Source organism: Pseudophryne corroboree, unplaced genomic scaffold (assembly GCF_028390025.1).
Source record: "Pseudophryne corroboree isolate aPseCor3 unplaced genomic scaffold, aPseCor3.hap2 scaffold_851, whole genome shotgun sequence".
Lineage (NCBI taxonomy): Eukaryota > Metazoa > Chordata > Amphibia > Anura > Myobatrachidae > Pseudophryne > Pseudophryne corroboree.
This window is the reverse complement of record NW_026970430.1, coordinates 99,780-119,262: the sequence shown is the minus strand read 5'-3', so window position 1 is coordinate 119,262 and position 19,483 is coordinate 99,780. Positions and strand designations below refer to the sequence as shown.

Below are 19,483 nucleotides of genomic sequence, written 5' to 3'. Positions count from 1 at the left end.
TTGAACCACCAACCTTTTGGTTAATAACCATACACACTAACTGATTGCGCCACAGCGACACTTTGCAAAAGTACATACTGACAAAGGCTAATAAGCATTCATCTAGAACGCTTCCTAGAAACATTTTAAAAAGTCAATAATGTGGAGAGTTTTTGTAAGATGTTTCTTCCATCAACCAATGAAGAAACACATTGGTACTTTCCCATGATAAGTGAGTGCTTCAGGACCTCTTGCACTTACATGTGCAGCAGAGTACTGTAATGGAAGCATGCTGGGTCCATAACCCAGAGGTAGGCAGATTGAAACTATCCTCTGCTATATGCATTTTTTTTTGTTAATTAAAGTAATCCAAAACTGGGATTGATATTTTTGCTCTTTTATTTTTACTTAAAGTACAATAACTTTTACCATTTTAATTTGTTTTAATAGTATATTGACAGTATTGTTTTCTTTCAAAAATCCAATTAATTTTCTTTACCCGATTATTAAAATGGTAATTGACAAAAACAAACTACATTGTCACCAGAAGAGCAATACAAAATGTACAAGTGATATATTAAAATCATCTTTCCAGCTTGAATTTCAATGATGCATTGGGGCAACGATTTTGTGAGAAACATCTTCACCCTTAAATAAAGATTTTCTTAATTCCTTACCTGTGTGCTAATTAGATATCACCTTGTTTTCACATTAAACAGACTTCCACATGAGAAAGCAGCAAGTTTGCAGTGGCGTTAATGTTTCCTGGTGTCAACCTGTATTATTTCTGTAGATATTGAAATGAGGATGCATCTTGCTGCCTTTCCAATGAAGCAAGTTTAATTTAGTAATAGGTGAAAAACCATCCCTACAAAGGTGTTAATCAGAGACTTGGCTTTGTGGACACTTTTCACAGAACAAATTTGTTAGCATAAAAATAAAGCCAGAAAATGAAGAGCTGTTTAATCACTCAATTGGATTTTTTTGCCAGCATATTTCTTTTTCTCTGCAACCCACTGCTAAATTGTGCTTCCTAGCTGTTTTTTATAAAATCACTGAATCAAATCTAACTCTGATTACATCAGAGAAGGCCAGGTACCCTACACCATAAGAGGGGGTTTGAAATTTTTACTTGTCTACATAAAGATCACCAAAATCTGATAACAAGGTCAATTACGTCCCTGGGTGGGATTGAACCACCAACTTTTTGGTTAATAGCCTTACACACTAACTGATTGCGCCACAGCGACACTTTGCAAAAGCATATACTGAAAAAGGCTAATAAGCATTCATCTAGAACGTTTCCTAGAAACATTTTAAAAAGTCAATAATGTGGAGAGTTTTTGTAAGATGTTTCTTCCATCAACCAATGAAGAAACACATTGGTACTTTCCCATGATGAGTGAGTGCTTCAGGATCTCTTGCACTTACATGTGCAGCAGAGTACTGTAATGGAAGCATGCTGGGTCCATAACCCAGAGGTAGGCAGATTGAAACTATCCTCTGCTATATGCATTTTTTTTGTTAATTAAAGTAATCCAAAACTGGGATTGACATTTTTGCTCTTTTATTTTTACTTAAAGTACAATAACTTTTACCATTTTAATTTGTTTTAATAGTATATTGACAGTATTGTTTTCTTTCAAAAATTCACTTAATTTTCTTTTCTGTGTGCTAATTAGATAGCACCTTGTTTTCACATTAAATAGACTTCCACATGAGAAAGCAGCAAGGATGCAGTGGCGTTAATGTTTCCTGGTGGTAGTGGGGGACTGTGTTTGTGCTTTCCTCTGGTCAGCTCTGGTAAAAGTCAGATTTCTTTGTCTCAGATCTTCCTCTAGCCTTGTTCTTCTTTCGAGAGTTCCCTTGTGCTGCCTCAGTTGGATCTCCTTCACTTGACAGGGGCGTACCCGAGCAGCGACCCTCCCCAGCACTAGCCCAACTCCTACTTACCTGCCAGGTGAGATACTATGATCATGAAGGTGCTTCTCCCAGGGCAAGGCTCACCCATTGCACTCTGGGTGTGCTGCTCCTGCGATTTCCCCAAATGTGGGAAACTTGACTGCATAATTTGTGTTTCCCCTGGTCGGCTCTCGTATAATTCAGATCTCTTTGTCTCAGGTCTCTCTCCAGCCTAGTTTGCTGTCTGTTTCCACTTCTCTTTTCTTAAACCGCTCCCTTCTATGTCCTTGCGCACCTTAATTAAATCTAACTCTGATTACGTCAGAGAAGGCCAGGTACCCTACACCATAAGAGGGGGTTTGAAATTTTGACTTGTCTACTTAAAGATCACCAAAATCTGATCACAAGGTCAATTACATCACTGGGTGGGAACCTTTTGGTTAATAGCCCATGTAAGTGCAAGAGATCCTGAAGCACTCACTCATCATGGGAAAGTACCAATGTGTTTCTTACAAAAATTCTCCAGATTATTGACTTTTTAAAGTTTTTCTAGGAAACGTTCTAGATGAATGCTTATTAGCCTTTGTCAGTATGTACTTTTGCAAAGTGTCGCTGTGGCGCAATCAGTCAGTGTGTATGGCTATTAACCTAAAGGTTGGTGATTCAATCCCACCCAGGGACGTAATTGACCTTGTTATCAGATTTTGGTGATCTTTAAGTAGACAAGTCAAAATTTCAAACCCCCTCTTATGGTGTAGGGTACCCGGCCTTCTCTGATGTAATCAGAGTTAGATTTGATTAAGTGATTTTATAAAAAACAGCTAGGAAGCACAATTTAGCAGTGGGTTGCAGAGAAAAAAAATTATGCTGGCAGAAAAGTCCAATTGAGTGATTAAACAGCTCTTCATTTTCTGATTTTATGTTTATGCTAACAAATTTGCTCTCTGAAAAGTGTCCACAAAGCCAAGTCTCTGATTAACACCTTTGTAGGAATGATTATCCACCTATTACTGAATTAAACTTGCTTCATTGGAAAGGAAGCAAGATGCATCCTCATTTCAATGTCTACTGAAATAATACAGGTTGACACCAGGAAACATAAACGTCACTGCATCCTTGCTGCTTCCTCATGGGGAAGTCTGTTTAATGTGAAAACAAGGTGATATCTAATCAGCACACAGGTAAGGAATTAAGAAAATCTTTCTTTATGGGTGAAGATGTTTCTCACAAAATTGTTGCACCAAGGCATCATTGAAATTAAAGCTGGAAAGATGATTTTAATATATCACTTGTATATTTTGTACTGCTCTTCTGGTGACAATGTAGTTTGTTTTTGTCAATTACCATTTTAATAATAGGGTAAAGAAAATTAAGTGGATTTTTGAAAGAAAACAATACTGTCAATATACTATTAAAACAAATTAAAATGGTAAAAGTTATTGTACTTTAAGTAAAAATAAAAGAGCAAAAATATCAATCCCAGTTTTGGATTACTTTAATTAACAAAAAACAATGCATATAGCAGAGGATAGTTTCAATCTGCCTACCTCTGGGTTATGGACCCAGCATGCTTCCATTACAGTACTCTGCTGCACATGTAAGTGCAAGAGATCCTGAAGCACTCACTCATCATGGGAAAGTACCAATGTGTTTCTTCATTGGTTGATGGAAGAAACATCTTACAAAAACTCTCCAGATTATTGACTTTTTAAAGTTTTTCTAGGAAACGTTCTAGATGAATGCTTATTAGCCTTTGTCAGTATGTACTTTCGCAAAGTGTCTCTGAGGCACAAACAGTTAGCGTGTTCAGTTGTTAACCAAAAGGTTGGTGGTTCAATCCCACCTAGGGACGTAATTGACCTTGTTATCAGATTTTGGTGATCTTTAAGTAGACAAGTCAAAATTTCGAAAACCCCTGTTATGGTGTAGGGTACCTGGCCTTCTCTGATGTAATCAGAGTTAGATTTGATTAAGTGATTTTATAAAAAAAACAGCCACGAAGCACAATTTAGCAGTGGGTTGCAGAGAAAAAGAAATATGCTGGCAGAAAAATCCAATTGAGTGATTAAACAGCTCTTCATTTTCTGGCTTTATTTTTATGCTAACAAATTTGTGCTCTGAAAAGTGTCCACAAAGCCAAGTATCTTATTAACACCTTTGTAGGGATGGTTTTTCACCTATTATTAAATTAAACTTGCTTCATTGGAAAGGCAGCAAGTGATGTCATCCAAGCAGTGGGTCAAGGTTGGCTTCAAACCTCGTCTGCTTATGAAAAGAGAAAAGGGGTATGCAGGGCATGGCGGCCTTTTGCGGTGCTTGGATGACCCCTAGTTCGCATTAAATAATGCAGTCGAGTTTCCCACATTTGGGGAAATCACAGGGGTCAGCATACCCAGAATGCAATGAATGAACCGCACCCTGGGAGAACAGTCTTCATGACCATGGTATCTCCTATGCAAAATAAGTATGATTTGGGATAGGGCTGGGGAGGGCCGCTGCTCAGGCACATCTCTGTCAAGTAAAGGAGATTCAACTGAGGCAGCACAAGGGAACTCTCATCTGGGGACAACAACTGCAGGGAGAACACATATTTTCAGATGAACATGGGAGGGCAGAAGGCTGCCTAATACTGAAGCACCCCCAAACAACAAACCAAATGCAACAACTAGTGCAAGCATTCCTGGGGGAAGGCCTGCAGCAGATGGATTTGCATATGGCGATGTCATCCAAGCAGTGGGTCAAAGTTGGCTTCAACCCTCGTCTGCATATGAAAAGAGAAAAGGGGCGTGCAGGGCATGGCGGCCTTTTGCGGCACTTGGATGACCCCTAGTTCGCATTAAACACCTCCACCCTCTGTCGGTGTGGGGCTCATGTTGGCTATGCCCCAGCCCCTGAAGGATTCAAGCTGATTTCTTGCAGCAGCTGGGCACTGTAACAGCTCCAGAGCTGCTCTGTAAGGCAAGTAAAAGGGTGTGGGCCCTGCAGCACTACCTGTAGTTCGCATTGTGCAAGACCCCTAGTTCGCATTAAACACCCCCACCCTCCTTCGGTGTGGGGCTCATGTTGGCCATGCCCCAGCCCCTGAAGCATTCACGCTGATTTCTTGCAGCAGCTGGGCACTGTAACAGCTCAAGAGCTGCTCTGTAAGGCAAGTAAAAGGGTGTGGGCCCTGCAGCACTACCTGTAGTTTGCATTGTGCATTGGAAGGCACAAAGTAAGCAGACGGGAGGAGAAGTCAGGATAGTGCACAAGGGTATAGACGGGAGGGGATCAAGAAAAAAGAAGTGGAAACAGACAGCAAACTAGGCTTCCAATGCACAATGCAAACTACAGGTAGTGCTGCAGGGCCCACACCCTTTTACTTGCCTTACAGAGCAGCTCTGGAGCTGTTTAATCACTCAATTGGATTTTTCTGCCAGCATAATTTTTCTCTTACGTCCTAGAGGATGCTGGGGACTCCGTAAGGACCATGGGGGATAGACGGGCTCCGCAGGAGACATGGGCACTTTAAGAAAGACTTTAGATCTGGGTGTGCACTGGCTCCTCCCTCTATGCCCCTCCTCCAGACCTCAGTTTACTACTGTGCCCAGAGGAGACTGGGTGCTTTTCAGGGAGCTCTCCTGAGTTTCCTGACAGAAAGTATATTTGTTAGATTTTTTTATTTTCAGGGAGCCTGCTGGCAACAGACTCCCTGCATCGAGGGGCGGAGGGGAGAGATGCACACCTACTTCTGTGAGTTGATAGGCTCTGCTTCTTAGGCTACTGTACAGCATTAGCTCCAGAGGGATCGGTACGCAGGTCTCACCCTCGCCGTCCGTCCCAGAGCCGCGCCGCCGTCCCCCTCGCAGAGCCGGAAGATAGAAGCCGGGTGAGTATGAGAAGAAAAGAAGACTTCAGAGGCGGCGGAAGACTTCATGATCTTCACTGAGGTAACGCACAGCAGTAAAGCTGTGCTCCATTGCTCCCATACACCTCACACACGGCAGTCAGTGTAAGGGTGAAGGGCGCAGGGGGGACGCCCTGGGCAGCAATATAGACCTCTCTTTGGCAAAATAAATATATATGCAGCTAGGCACTGTATATATATATAAGAGCCCCCGCCATTTTTTTATGGGGGGGGCTATTTGAGCGGGACAGAAGCCCGTCGCTGAGGGGGTGGGGCTTCTCCCTCAGCACTCCCCAGCGCCATTTTCTCCACAGCACCGCTGAGGGGAAGCTCCATGGACTCTCCCCTGCTTATACCACGGTAGAAAGAGGGTCTTAAAGAAGAGGGGGCACATAATTAGGCGCATATATATATGGAAATACAGCGCTACTGGGTAAACATAAAATGATTGTGTTTTTTTCCTGGGTCATATAGCGCTGGGGTGTGTGCTGGCATACTTTCTCTCTCTGTCTCTCCAAAGGGCCTTGTTGGGGAACTGTCCTCAGATAAGAGGATTCCCTGAGTGTATGGTGTGTCGGTACACGTGTGTCGACATGTCTGAGGTAGAAGGCTCTCCTAGAGAGGAGCAGGAGCAAATTAATGTGGTGTCTCCATCGACAACGCCGACACCTGACTGGATGGATATGTGGAATGTTTTAAGTGCTAATGTAAACTTATTACACAAGAGATTAGACAAAGCTGAAGCTAGGGAACAGTCAGGGAGTCAACCCATGCCTGTCCCTATGTCGCAGGGACCTTCGGGGTCTCAAAAGCGCCCACTATCCCAAATAGTTGACACAGATACCGACACAGATTCTGACTCCAGTGTCGACTACGATGATGCAAAGTTACAACCAAAATTGGCTAAATGTATTCGATATATGATTATTGCAATAAAAGATGTTTTGCACATCACAGAGTCCCCTGTCCCTGACACGAGGGTACACATGTATAAGGGAAAGAAACCTGAGATAACCTTTCCCCCCTCACATGAGTTGAACGAATTATGTGAAAAAGCTTGGGAATCTCCAGACAAAAAGCTGCAGATTCCCAAAAGGATTCTTATGGCGTATCCTTTCCCGCCAATGGACAGGATACGGTGGGAATCCTCCCCTAGGGTGGATAAAGCATTGACACGCTTATCCAAAAAGGTAGCGCTGCCATCCCAGGATACGGCTACCATCAGGGACCCTGCTGACCGCAAGCAGGAGGTTACCCTAAAGTCCATTTACACACATTCTGGTACCTTACTCAGACCGCCAATTGCGTCGGCCGAGGTTGTAGCGCGGTGGCAGCATGGACAGATACCTTATCAGCAGAGATTGAGACCCTAGATAAGGATGCTATGTTATTGACCATAGGGCATATAAAAGATGCTGTCCTATATATGAGAGATGCTCAAAGTGACATTAGTCTACTGGGTTCTAGAATAAACGCTATGTCGATTTCTGCTAGACGAGTCCTATGGACCCGGCAATGGACAGGTGATGCCGACTCAAAAAGGCATATGGAGGTTTTACCTTACAGGTGTGAGGAATTGTTTGGGGAAGGTCTCTCGGACCTTGTCTCCACAGCTACAGCTGGTAAATCAAATTTTTTGCCTTATATTCCCTCACAGCCTAAGAAAGCACCACATTATCAAATGCAGTCCTTTCGATCACAGAGAAACAAGAAAGTACGAGGTGCGTCCTTTCTTGCCAGAGGTAAGGGCAGAGGGAAGAAGCTGCACAACACAGCTAGTTCCCAGGAACAGAAGTCCTCCCCGGCCTCTACAAAATCCACCGCATGACGCTGGGGCTCCGCTAAAGGAGTCCGCCCAGTTGGGGGCACGTCTTCGTGTTTTCAGCCACATCTGGGTTCATTCGCAGGTGGATCCCTAGGCAATAGAAATTGTTTCTCAGGGTTACAAGCTGAAATTCGAAGAGGTGCCTCCTCGCCGGTTTTTCAAATCGGCCCTACCATCTTCTCCCCAGGAAAGGGAGATAGTGTTAAATGCAATTCACAAATTGTATCTTCAACAGGTGGTGGTCAAGGTTCCCCTGCTTCAACAAGGAAAGGGAAATTATTCGACCCTGTTTGTAGTCCCAAAACCGGACGGTTTGGTCAGACCCATATTAAATTTAAAATCCCTGAACCTATACTTGAAAAGGTTCAAGTTCAAGATGGAATCGCTAAGAGCGGTCATCGCCAGCCTAGAAGGGGGGGATTTTATGATATCTCTGGACATAAAGGATGCATACCTTCATGTACTCATTTATCCACCTCATCAGGCGTACCTAAGATTTGCGGTACAGTATTGTCATTACCAATTTCAGACGTTGCCGTTTGGTCTCTCCAGAATTTTCTCCGAGAATTTTCACCAAGGTAATGACGGAAATTATGGTGCTCCTGCGAAAGCAAGGTGTCACAATTATCCCGTACTTGAACGATCTCCTCATAAAAGCGAGATCAAGAGAGCAGTTGCTGAACAGCGTATAACTTTCATTGAAGGTGTTACAGCAAAACGGCTGGATTCTCAATATCCCGAAGTCGGAGTTGGTTCCTACGACTCGTCTGACTTTGCTTGGGCATTATTCTGGATACGGACCAGAAAAGGGTTTATCTTCCGATAGAAAAGGCCCAGGAACTCATGACTCTGGTCAGGAACCTATTGAAACCAAAACAGGTGTCAGTGCATCACTGCACTCGAGTCCTGGGAATGATGGTGGCATCATACGAGGCCATTCCCTTCGGCAGGTTCCATGCGAGGATCTTGCAATGGGACCTACTGGACAAGTGGTCCGGGTCACATCTACAGATTCATCAGTTGATCACCCTGTCCCCCAGGGCCAGGGTATCTCTCCTGTGGTGGCTGCAGAGTGCTCACCTTCTAGAGGGCCGCAGGTTCGGCATTCAGGACTGGATCCTGGTGACCACGAACGCGAGCCTCCGAGGTTGGGGAGCAGCCACACAGGGAAGAAATTTCCAAGGTCTTTGGTCAAGTCAGGAGACTTGTCTTCACATCAACATCCTGGAGCTAAGGGCCATATACAACGCCCTATGTCAAGCGGAGACCTTACTTCGCGACCAACCAGTTCTGATCCAGTCAGACAACGTCACCGCAGTAGTTCATGTAAACCGCCAAGGCGGCACAAGGAGCAGAGTGGCGATGGCGGAAGCCACCAGAATTCTTCGCTGGGCGGAGAATCATGTAAGCGCACTGTCAGCAGTGTTCATTCCGGGAGTGGACAACTGGGAAGCAGACTTCCTCAGCAGACACGACCTACATCCAGGAGAGTGGGGACTCCATCAGGAAGTCTTCGCACAGATTGCAAGTCGGTGGGGACTGTTCCAGATAGACATGATGGCGTCCCGCCTCAACAAAAAGCTACAGAGGTATTGCACCAGGTCAAGAGACCCTCAGGCAGTAGCTGTTTAAACAGCTCTTCATTTTCTGATTTTATGTTTATGCTAACAAATTTGCTCTCTGAAAAGTGTCCACAAAGCCAAGTCTCTGATTAACACCTTTGTAGGAATGGTTTTTCACCTATTACTGAATTAAACTTGCTTCATTGGAAAGGCAGCAAGATGCATCCTCATTTCAATGTCTACTGAAATAATACAGGTTGACACCAGGAAACATAAACGCCACTGCATCCTTGCTGCTTTCGCATGTGGAAGTCTGTTTAATGTGAAAACAAGGTGATATCTAATTAGCACACAGGTAAGGAATTAAGAAAATCTTTAGTTAAGGGTGAAGGTGTTTCTCACAAAATCGTTGCCCCAATGCATCATTGAAATTCAAGCTGGAAAGATGATTTTAATATATCACTTGTACATTTTGTATTGCTCTTCTGGTGACAATGTAGTTTGTTTTTGTCAATTACCATTTTAATAATAGGGTAAAGAAAATTAAGTGGATTTTTGAAAGAAAACAATACTGTCAATATACTATTAAAACAAATTAAAATGGTAAAAGTTATTGTACTTTAAGTAAAAATAAAAGAGCAAAAATATCAATCCCAGTTTTGGATTACTTTAATTAACAAAAAAAAATGCATATAGCAGAGGATAGTTTCAATCTGCCTACCTCTGGGTTATGGGCCCAGCATGTTTCCATTGCAGTACTCTGCTGCACATGTAAGTGCAAGAGATCCTGAAGCACTCACTCATCATGGGAAAGTACCAATGTGTTTCTTCGTTGGTTGATGGAAGAAACATCTTACAAAAACTCTCCAGATTATTGACTTTTTAAAGTTTTTCTAGGAAACGTTCTAGATGAATGCTTATTAGCCTTTGTCAGTATGTATGTTTGTAAAGTGTCTCTGTGGCGCAATCGGTTAGTGTGTTTGGTTATTAATCAAAGGGTTGGTGGTTCAATCCCACCCAACGATGTAATTGACCTTGTTATCAGATTTTGGTGATCTTTAAGTAGACAAGTCAAAATTTCAAACCCCCTTCTTATGGTGTAGGGTACCTGGCCTACTCTGATGTAATAAGAGTTAGATTTGAATCAGTGATTTTATAAAAAAACAGCTAGGAAGCACAATTTAGCAGTGGGTTGCAGAGAAAAAGAAATATGCTGGCAGAAAAATCCAATTGAGTGATTAAACAGCTCTTCATTTTCTGGCTTTATTTTTATGCTAACTAATTTGTTCTCTGAAAAGTGTCCACAAAGCCAAGTATCTGATTAACATATTTGTAGGGATGGTTTTTCACCTATTACTAAATTAAACTTGCTTCATTGGAAAGGCAGCAAGATGCATCCTCATTTCAATATCTACTGAAATAATACAGGTTGACACCAGGAAACATTAACGCCACTGCATCCTTGCTGCTTTCTCATGTGGAAGTCTGTTTAATGTGAAAACAAGGTGATATCTAATTAGCACACAGGTAAGGAATAAAGAAAATCTTTATTTAAGGGTGAAGATGTTTCTCACAAAATCGTTGCCCCAATGCATCATTGAAATTCAAGCTGGAAAGATGATTTTAATATATCACTTGTACATTTTGTATTGCTCTTCTGGTGACAATGTAGTTTGTTTTTGTCAATTACCATTTTAATAATCGGGTAAAGAAAATTAATTGGATTTTTGAAAGAAAACAACACTGTCAATATACTATTAAAACAAATTAAAATGGTAAAAGTTATTGTACTTTAAGTAAAAATAAAAGCTAAAATATCAATCCCAGTTTTGGATTACTTTAATGAACAAAAAAAAATGCATATAGCAAAGGATAGTTTCAATCTGCCTACCTCTGGGTTATGGGCCCAGCATGCTTCCATTGCAGTACTCTGCTGCACATGTAAGTGCAAGAGATCCTGAAGCACTCACTCATCATGGGAAAGTACCAATGTGTTTCTTCATTGGTTGCTGGAAGAAACATCTTACAAAAACTCTCCAGATTATTGACTTTTTAAAGTTTTTCTAGGAAACGTTCTAGATGAATGCTTATTAGTCTGTCAGTATGTACTTTTTGCAAAGTGTCTCTGTGGCGCAATCGGTTAGTGTGTTCAGCTATTAATCAAAAGGTTGGTGGTTCAATCCCATCCAGGGACGTAATTGACCTTGTCATCAAATTTTGGTAATATTTAAGTAGACAAGTCATATAGCAGAGGATAGTTTCAATCTGCCTACCTCTGGGTTATGGACCCAGCATGCTTCCATTACAGTACTCTGCTGCACATGTAAGTGCAAGAGATCCTGAAGCACTCACTCATCATGCGAAAGTACCAATGTGTTTCTTCATTGGTTGCTGGAAGAAACATCTTACAAAAACTCTCCAGATTATTGACTTTTTAAAGTTTTTCTAGGAATCGTTCTAGATGAATGCTTATTAGCCTTTGTCAGTATGTACTTTTGCAAAGTTTCGCTGTGGCGCAATCAGTTAGTGTGTACGGCTATTAACCAAAAGGTTGGTGCTTCAATCCCACCCAGGGACGTAATTGAACTTGTAATCAGATTTTGTTGATCTTTAAGTAGACAAGTCAAAATTTCGAAAACCCCTGTTATGGTGTAGGGTACCTGGCCTTCTCTGATGTAATCAGAGTTAGATTTGATTCATACTGTTAACTGGGTAGTATATCACAAGTTATACGGTGTGATTGGTGTGGCTGGTATGAATCTTGACCTTGGATTAACAAAAATCCTTTCCTCGAACTGTCTGTCTCCTCTGGGCACAGTTTCTCTAACTGAGGTATGAAGGAGGGGCATAGAGGGAGGAGCCAGTGCACACCCAGATCTAAAGTCTTTCTTAAAGTGCCCATGTCTGCTGCGGAGCCCGTCTATCCCCCATGGTCCTTACGGAGTCCCCATCATCCTCTACGGACTACGAGAAAAAAAAATTACCGGTAGGTTTAAAATGTTATTTTTTTCTCTGCAACCCACTGCTAAATTGTGCTTCCTAGCTGTTTTTTATAAAATCACTTAATTAAATCTAACTCTGATTACGTCAGAGAAGGCCAGGTACCCTACACCATAAGAGGGGGTTTGAAATTTTGACTTGTCTACTTAAAGATCACCAAAATCTGATGACAAGGTCAATTACATCCCTGGGTGGGATTGAACCACCAACCTTTTGGTTAATAGCCCATGTAAGTGCAAGAAATCCTGAAGCACTCACTCATCATGGGAAAGTACCAATGTGTTTCTTACAAAAATTCTCCAGATTATTGACTTTTTAAAGTTTTTCTAGGAAACGTTCTAGATGAATGATTATTAGCCTTTGTCAGTATTGACTTTTGCAAGGTGTCTCTGTGGCGCAATCGGTTAGCATGTTTGGCTATTAACCAAAAGGTTGGTGGTTCAATCCCACCCAGGGATGTAATTGACCTTGTAATCAGATTTTGGTGATCTTTAAGTAGACAAGTCAAAATTTCAAAAACCCCCCTTATGGTGTAGGGTACCTGGCCTTCTCTGATGTAATCAGAGTTAGATTTGATTAAGTGATTTTATAAAAAAACAGCTAGGAAGCACAATTTAGCAGTGGGTTGCAGAGAAAAAAAATATGCTGGCAGAAAAGTCCAATTGAGTGATTAAACAGCTCTTCATTTTCTGATTTTATGTTTATGCTAACAAATTTGCTCTCTGAAAAGTGTCCACAAAGCCAAGTCTCTGATTAACACCTTTGTAGGAATGGTTTTTCACCTATTACTGAAATAAACTTGCTTCATTGGAAAGGCATCAAAGATGCATCCTCATTTCAATGTCTACTGAAATAATACAGGTTGACACCAGGAAACGTCACTGCATCCTTGCTGCTTCCTCACGGGGAAGTCTGTTTAATGTGAAAACAAGGTGATATCTAATCAGCACACAGGTAAGGAATTAAGAAAATCTTTCTTTGTGGGTGAAGATGTTTCTCACAAATTGTTGTCCCAATGCATCATTGAAATTCAAGATGGAAGATGATTTTCATATATCACTTGTACATTTTGCATTGCTCTTCTGGTGACAATGTAGTTTGTTTTTGTCAATTACCATTTCAGTAATAGGGTAAAGAAAATTAAGTGGATTTTTTAAAGAAAACAATGCTGTCAATATACTATTAAAACAAATTAAAATGATAAAAGTTATTGTACTTTAAGTAAAAATAAAAGAGCCAAAATATCAATCCCAGTTTTTGATTACTTTAATTATAAAAAAAAAAATGCACATAGCAGAGGATAGTTTCGATCAATCGACCTCTGGGTTATGGGCCCAGCATGCTTCCATTGCACTACTCTGCTGCTCATGGAAGTGTAAGAGATCCTGAAGACTAAATTGATTAAAGGCCTAAAAGTACTGGACTATAAGGAAAGACTTACTAGGCTGAATATTTATACACTAGAAAAGAGGTGCCTAAGAGGAGATATTATTAATATCTTCAAATATGTAAAGATACATAACAAAGAGTTATCAGAGGAATTATTTATTAAAAGAACACGTGGTCACTCGCTGCGACTGGAGGAAAGTTCAGAACGCAATGGAGGAAAGGTTTCTTCACTGTTAGGGCAATCAGGATGTGGAATTCCCTGCCAGGGAAGGTGGTAATGGCGGACTCTGTAATTGGATTTAAAAAAGGAATGGATACATTTCTGAATGAAAAAGCTATCCAAGGTTATAATACTTAAAATATCAACATGGTTAATCCGGGGGTAACATGAGTTATAGTAGCTAACTAGTCATAAAACATTATTCAGCAAGTATGTAGAATCATCACAACTTAAAACAGGTTGAACACGATGGGCAATTTGCCTCTATTCAACCTCAAAAACTATGTTACTATATTACTATGTTATTGTAGTATACAGAACACCACAATGCAATGAGCAGTGATAGTGAGCACTGATGAGGATACTAGAACTGACACTGAGCAGCAAGATGCAGCACTGGACTATTAGTAATGTACTGTAGTATGCTGAGCACCACAATGCAGCACAAGACAATGAGCAGTGATACTGAGCACTGATGAGGATACTACTGAGAACTGACACTGAGCAGGAGAGACACACTACTAGTATTACTGAGCAGCAATAAGTAACCACTGATACTGAGCACTGATATTGAGATTTCCACTGAGAGAACATAGCCACGTCCTCTCCGCTCTCTCTTCAATGCACGAGTAAAAATGGCAGCAACGCGCAGCTCTTTATATGGAATCCGAATCTCGCGAGAATCCGACAGCGGGATGATGACATTTTCCCTTGTTCAGGTTTTCCGAGTCAGGCGGGAACAACCGAGCCTGCCTCGGACCAGTGTAAACCACGTGGAGTTCGTGGGGAATTCGGTTCTCGGAGAACCGAACCCGCTCCTCTCTACCTTATACCCATCAATTTTTTTATTTTCAATCTAAGCCCCTGCAGTTTTCTGTAAGCATCTGCTTCGCTATGATGATCAACAAGTCACAAGGGCAAACACTCAGGGTTTGAGGCGTAGATCTTAGGACCAGCTGCTACAAGCATGGCAGAGGTGTCACTATCACTGGTGACACACAGAGAGGTGGCGAGGGAGATTGTAATGCAGTGCGCGCAGATAAGCAGCGCAATGGTAAAAAGGAGGCATGGTTTCATAGGTAGGGGCGTGGCCTGGTGGCCTGAATCTACATTTTGTTGCTCCGGGTGTCCCGGGGGTTGGGGGCTGCACCCGGGGACTAGTGTGTGAGCGGTGCTGGCTCCTGCACAGTGACAGGGCATGGCCACCCAGCATGACGCCTCCCTTCTTGACCATGCTGTAATTGCAGTCGCACTGCAGTTCAGCGTGATCATAAAAAATGGTGTAGGCTCCTGCTGGTGCAGACTGTATGTGCGCGCAGGAAGCCGCCACCATTTTTGTGATCACAGCGGCTGAATGTGATGTCATACAGCCGCTGTGACCACGCCCCCTGTGTCTCCTCCATTGCAGACCCCATTTTGAAGCCTTGCCCCCGCACCGCTCCATCCCTGACTTGGAAATGGAGTGTTGCTGACCCACCTCTCCCCCCCTTCCCCACCCCGATTGACAGGCAGAGGCGATCACATTCTCTGCGGGGTGCCGCAGAAAATGCAGGCACATGCGTATGCTCTTAGCAATTTTTGCAGTTGGATCGCTTATTGTGATTGCAATCCAACCTGAATCAGGCCCTATTACCTATCACAATGCGCTGCGGGCAGTACAAAATTGGGTTAATATAGGAGAAAAACCCCCAGACCTGTGCTCCTTAACTGTACCTGGTGGCTAGTGGAGCGGCTGCCCAGTAATCAGTGTCCACCGCAGTGCGCACACGGCCCACCCCCTACGGCCTCGCTCCCCTTCATCAGCGGCCTCGTGATCCGGAAGGGTGGTGTGTGTGTGACTGACCTTAGGATGAAACCGGAGCCTCCGCTGCAGTGACCCAGCAACCAGGGCACGGGAGTATATAGCGCCGCTGGGAGTGATGAAGCTGCAGTAAAGATGTCTATTAGACCTAGCCTGCTGCAGCCCTTGTAGATTCTCATAAAACAAGTTCTTCTTTTCTTGTCAAAATTAATAGCTAAGAATAGGCTGCCTGAGGCAGGCCCCTGTTAATTGGCCTGCTACTGAAGGCACCAACTACAAACTGAGCTCCCTGTTCATGGAAGCGGGGTTATAGAGGAGAATGCACTGAGCTTCTTGGGAACAGTCAAAAGCTTTGAGCCGGTTGGTGCCTCAGATCAAGATCCTACTCTACACCCCAATGTGAATCCTTGTGGAGTCCAGTGTACCCCACAGAAGAAATTAATGTGTCACACCCATTGGCAGCAACCTTAGAATAGCTGCTGACGGGCACAATTGAGAAAGGAAGGGGGGGGGACATTTGAATCCAGCACATAGATGCAATTCAAATATGTAATTTGTACCTTCCTATTTTAAAATATAATGGATGAACCTCACCCTGTGAGAACAATCTTCATGATCAAGAGATCTAATATGTAAAATAAGTATGAGTTGGGATAGGGCTGGGGAGGGTGGCAGCTCGGGCAGCCCCTCCCCCGTCAAGTTAAGGAGATTCAACTGAGGAAGCACAAGGGAACTCTCGTCTGGGGACAACAACTGCAGGGAGACCACATCTTTTCAGATGAACATGGGATGGCGGAAGGCTGCCTAATACTGAAGCACCATCAAATATCAAACCATATCCAACAACTAGTAACAGCATTCCTGGGGGAAGGTCTGCAGCAGACGGATTTGCATACGGTGATGTCATCCAAGCAGTGGGCCAAAGTTGGCTGGAACCCTCATCTGCATATAAAAAGAGAAAAGGGGCATGCAGGGCATGGCGGCCTTTTGCAGTGCTTGGATGACCCCTAGTTCGCATTAAACACCCCCACCCTCCTTTGGTGTGGGGCTCATGTTGGCCATGCCCCATCCCCTGAAGCATTCATGCTGATTTCTTGCAGCAGCTGGGCACTGTAACAGCTCCAGAGCTGCTCTGTAAGGCAAGTAAAAGGGTGTGGGCCCTGCAGCACCACCTGTAGTTCGCATTGTGCGTTGGAAGGCACAAAGTAAGCAGACGGGAGGAGAAGTCAGGATAGTACACAAGGGCATCCTTTTCTCTTAGTCCGTAGAGGATGCTGGGGTCACATTAAGAACCATGGGGTATAGACGGGATCCGCAAGAGACATGGGCACTTTAAGACTTTCAAAGGGTGTGAACTGGCTCCTCCCTCTATGCCCCTCCTCCAGACTCCAGTTATAGGAACTGTGCCCAGGGAGACGGACATTTCGAGGAAAGGATTTATTGTTAAACTAAGGTGAGCATCTTACCAGCTCACACCTTAAGCATGCCGCAGAACGTGGCATTCAACAGAACACAAGCCAACGGCATGAACAATTGCAGCAAAAAGCTGACCAGAACCGTAACACAACATGTGTATAACCACAAGTAATAACTGCAGACACAGTATGGACTGGGACGGGTGCCCAGCATCCTCTACGTACTAAGAGAAAAGGATTTACCGGTAGGTATTAAAATCCTATTTTCTCATACGACCTAGAGGATGCTGGGGTCACATTAAGAACCATGGGGTTATACCAAAGCTCTTGAACGGGTGGGAGAGTGCGTACGACTCTGCAGCACCGAATGACCCAACTTGAGGTTATCATCAGCCAAGGTATCAAACTTGTAAAACTTAGCAAAAGTGTTTACTAAATAGCTGCTCGGCAAAGTTGCAATGCCGAGACTCCCCGACCAGCTGCCCAGGATGAACCCACCTTTCTAGTAGAATGGGTCTTCACCTAATTCAGTAACGGCAATCCTGCCGTGGAATGAGCATGCTGAATTTTACCACAGATCCAGCGCATAATGGTCTGCATGGAAGCAGGACACCCAATCATGTTGGGAGCATACAGGACAAACAGAGCCTCTGTTTTCCTAATCTGAACCGTTCTGGTGACATAAATTTTCAAAGTTCTGACCACAGCCAGAGACTTTGACTCAACGAAGGTGTCAGTGGCCAAAGGCACCATGTGGAAAGATGAACCACCTTCGGCAGAAATTGTTGACGTGTCCTCAATTCTGCTCTATCTTCATGAAAGATCAAATAAAGGCTCTTGTGATACTGCATGGTTTGTACTGTTTTCCATGTGCTCCCAGATCTTTCAAGCAAGTAGCATGGTCAAGAAAGTTCTGTTTGAAAAGAAACAAACATTTACTGTCATTGTTATGCAAATAAACTTACATTAAAGCTAACAAGAAAGCACACTCGTTCTGTCTTTAAACTGATAAAAGAAACCCCAATAATATGGGGCATGCAAAAATTGAGATAAAACTCAGTTTTGCTCCTCTCCACGGAAATCTTTAATAAAAGGCGAAATATTTGTTAGTTCTGAAGAGAAACCAGAGCATGACCAAGATTCCACCTGTCGCCTGAGTGCCATGCCAGCAGTTCTCATTCAGCTCAAAGTGAGCACCCAATTTGAATGAAAGAAAGCAGATTTCTCACCAGGCTTCCCCTTGCTATAAACATGGTTTGTACTCTTTTCCATGTGCTCCCAGATCTTTCAAACAATTAGTGTGGTCAAGAAAGTTCTGTTTGAAAAGAAACAAACATTTACTGTCATTTCTATGCAAATGAGCTAACATTAAAGCACACTCGTTCTATCTTTAAACCAATAAAATAAAACCCCAATAAGATGGGGCATGCAAAAATTGAGATAAAACTCAGTTTTGCTCCTCTCCACGGAAATCTTTAGTAAAAGGCGAAAGATTTGTTCGTTCTGAAGAGAAACCACAGCATGACCAAGATTCTACCTGTCGCCTGAGTGCCATGCCAGCAGTCCTCATTCAGCTCAAAGTGAGCACCCAATTTGAAAGAAAGAAAGCAGATTTCTCACCAGGCTTCCCCTTGCTATAAACATGGTTTGTACTCTTTTCCATGTGCTCCCAGATCTTTCAAGCAATTAGTATAGTCAAGAAAGTTCTGTTTGAAAAGAAACAAACATTTACTGTCATTTCTACGCAAATGAGCTTACATTAAAGCACACTCGTTCTATCTTTAAACTGATAAAAGAAACCCCAATAAGACGGGGCATGCAAAAATTGAGATAAAACTCAGTTTTGCTCCTCTCCACGGAAATCTTTAGTAAAAGGCAAAAGATTTGTTCGTTCTGAAGAACTAGCACAAGGGAACTCTCAAAAGAAGAACAAGGCTCTGAAACAAAGAAATCTGACTTTTACCAGAGCTGACCAGAGGAAAACACAAACACAGTCCCCCACTACCACAAATAAAGCAGTCGAGTTTCCCACATTTGGGGAAATCACAGGGGTCAGCATACCCAGAATGCAATGAATGAACCTCACCCTGGGAGAATAATCTTCATGACCATGGTATCTCCTATGCAAAATAAGTATGATTTGGGATAGAGCAGGGGAGGGCCGCTGCTCAGGCACATCTCTGTCAAGTTAAGGAGATTCAACTGAGGCAGCACAAGGGAACTCTCATCTGGGGACAACAACTGCAGGGAGAACACATATTTTCAGATGAACATGGGAGGGCAGAAGGCTGCCTAATACTGAAGCACCCCCAAACAACAAACCAAATGCAACAACTAGTGCAAGCATTCCTGGGGGAAGGCCTGCCGCAGATGGATTTGCATATGGTGATGTCATCCAAGCAGTGGGTCAAAGTTGGCTTCAACCCTCGTCTGCATATGAAAACAGAAAAGGGGCGTGCAGGGCATGGTGGCCTTTTGCGGCGCTTGTCTGACCCCTAGTTTGC

General features: G+C 43.0%; 5 non-coding genes and 1 pseudogene across 5 annotated transcripts; 1 reads left to right on the top strand and 5 right to left on the bottom strand.

Moving 5' to 3' along the window:
• The first annotated feature begins 1,924 nt into the window (after positions 1-1,924).
• Positions 1,925-2,087, top strand: LOC135043063 (U1 spliceosomal RNA). The gene has a single exon (XR_010236088.1). It is a non-coding gene; the product is annotated as a U1 spliceosomal RNA (small nuclear RNA).
• A 2,083-nt stretch (positions 2,088-4,170) lies between these two features.
• Positions 4,171-4,349, bottom strand: LOC135043118 (U1 spliceosomal RNA; annotated as a pseudogene).
• Positions 4,350-17,995: 13,646 nt separating this feature from the next.
• On the bottom strand, positions 17,996-18,111 carry LOC135043137 (U5 spliceosomal RNA). The gene has a single exon (XR_010236140.1). It is a non-coding gene; the product is annotated as a U5 spliceosomal RNA (small nuclear RNA).
• Positions 18,112-18,386: 275 nt separating this feature from the next.
• LOC135043130 (U5 spliceosomal RNA) lies at positions 18,387-18,502 on the bottom strand. The gene has a single exon (XR_010236134.1). It is a non-coding gene; the product is annotated as a U5 spliceosomal RNA (small nuclear RNA).
• A 274-nt stretch (positions 18,503-18,776) lies between these two features.
• Positions 18,777-18,893, bottom strand: LOC135043140 (U5 spliceosomal RNA). Its single transcript, XR_010236143.1, has one exon. It is a non-coding gene; the product is annotated as a U5 spliceosomal RNA (small nuclear RNA).
• A 59-nt stretch (positions 18,894-18,952) lies between these two features.
• Positions 18,953-19,116, bottom strand: LOC135043174 (U1 spliceosomal RNA). Its single transcript, XR_010236176.1, has one exon. It is a non-coding gene; the product is annotated as a U1 spliceosomal RNA (small nuclear RNA).
• Positions 19,117-19,483: the final 367 nt, after the last annotated feature.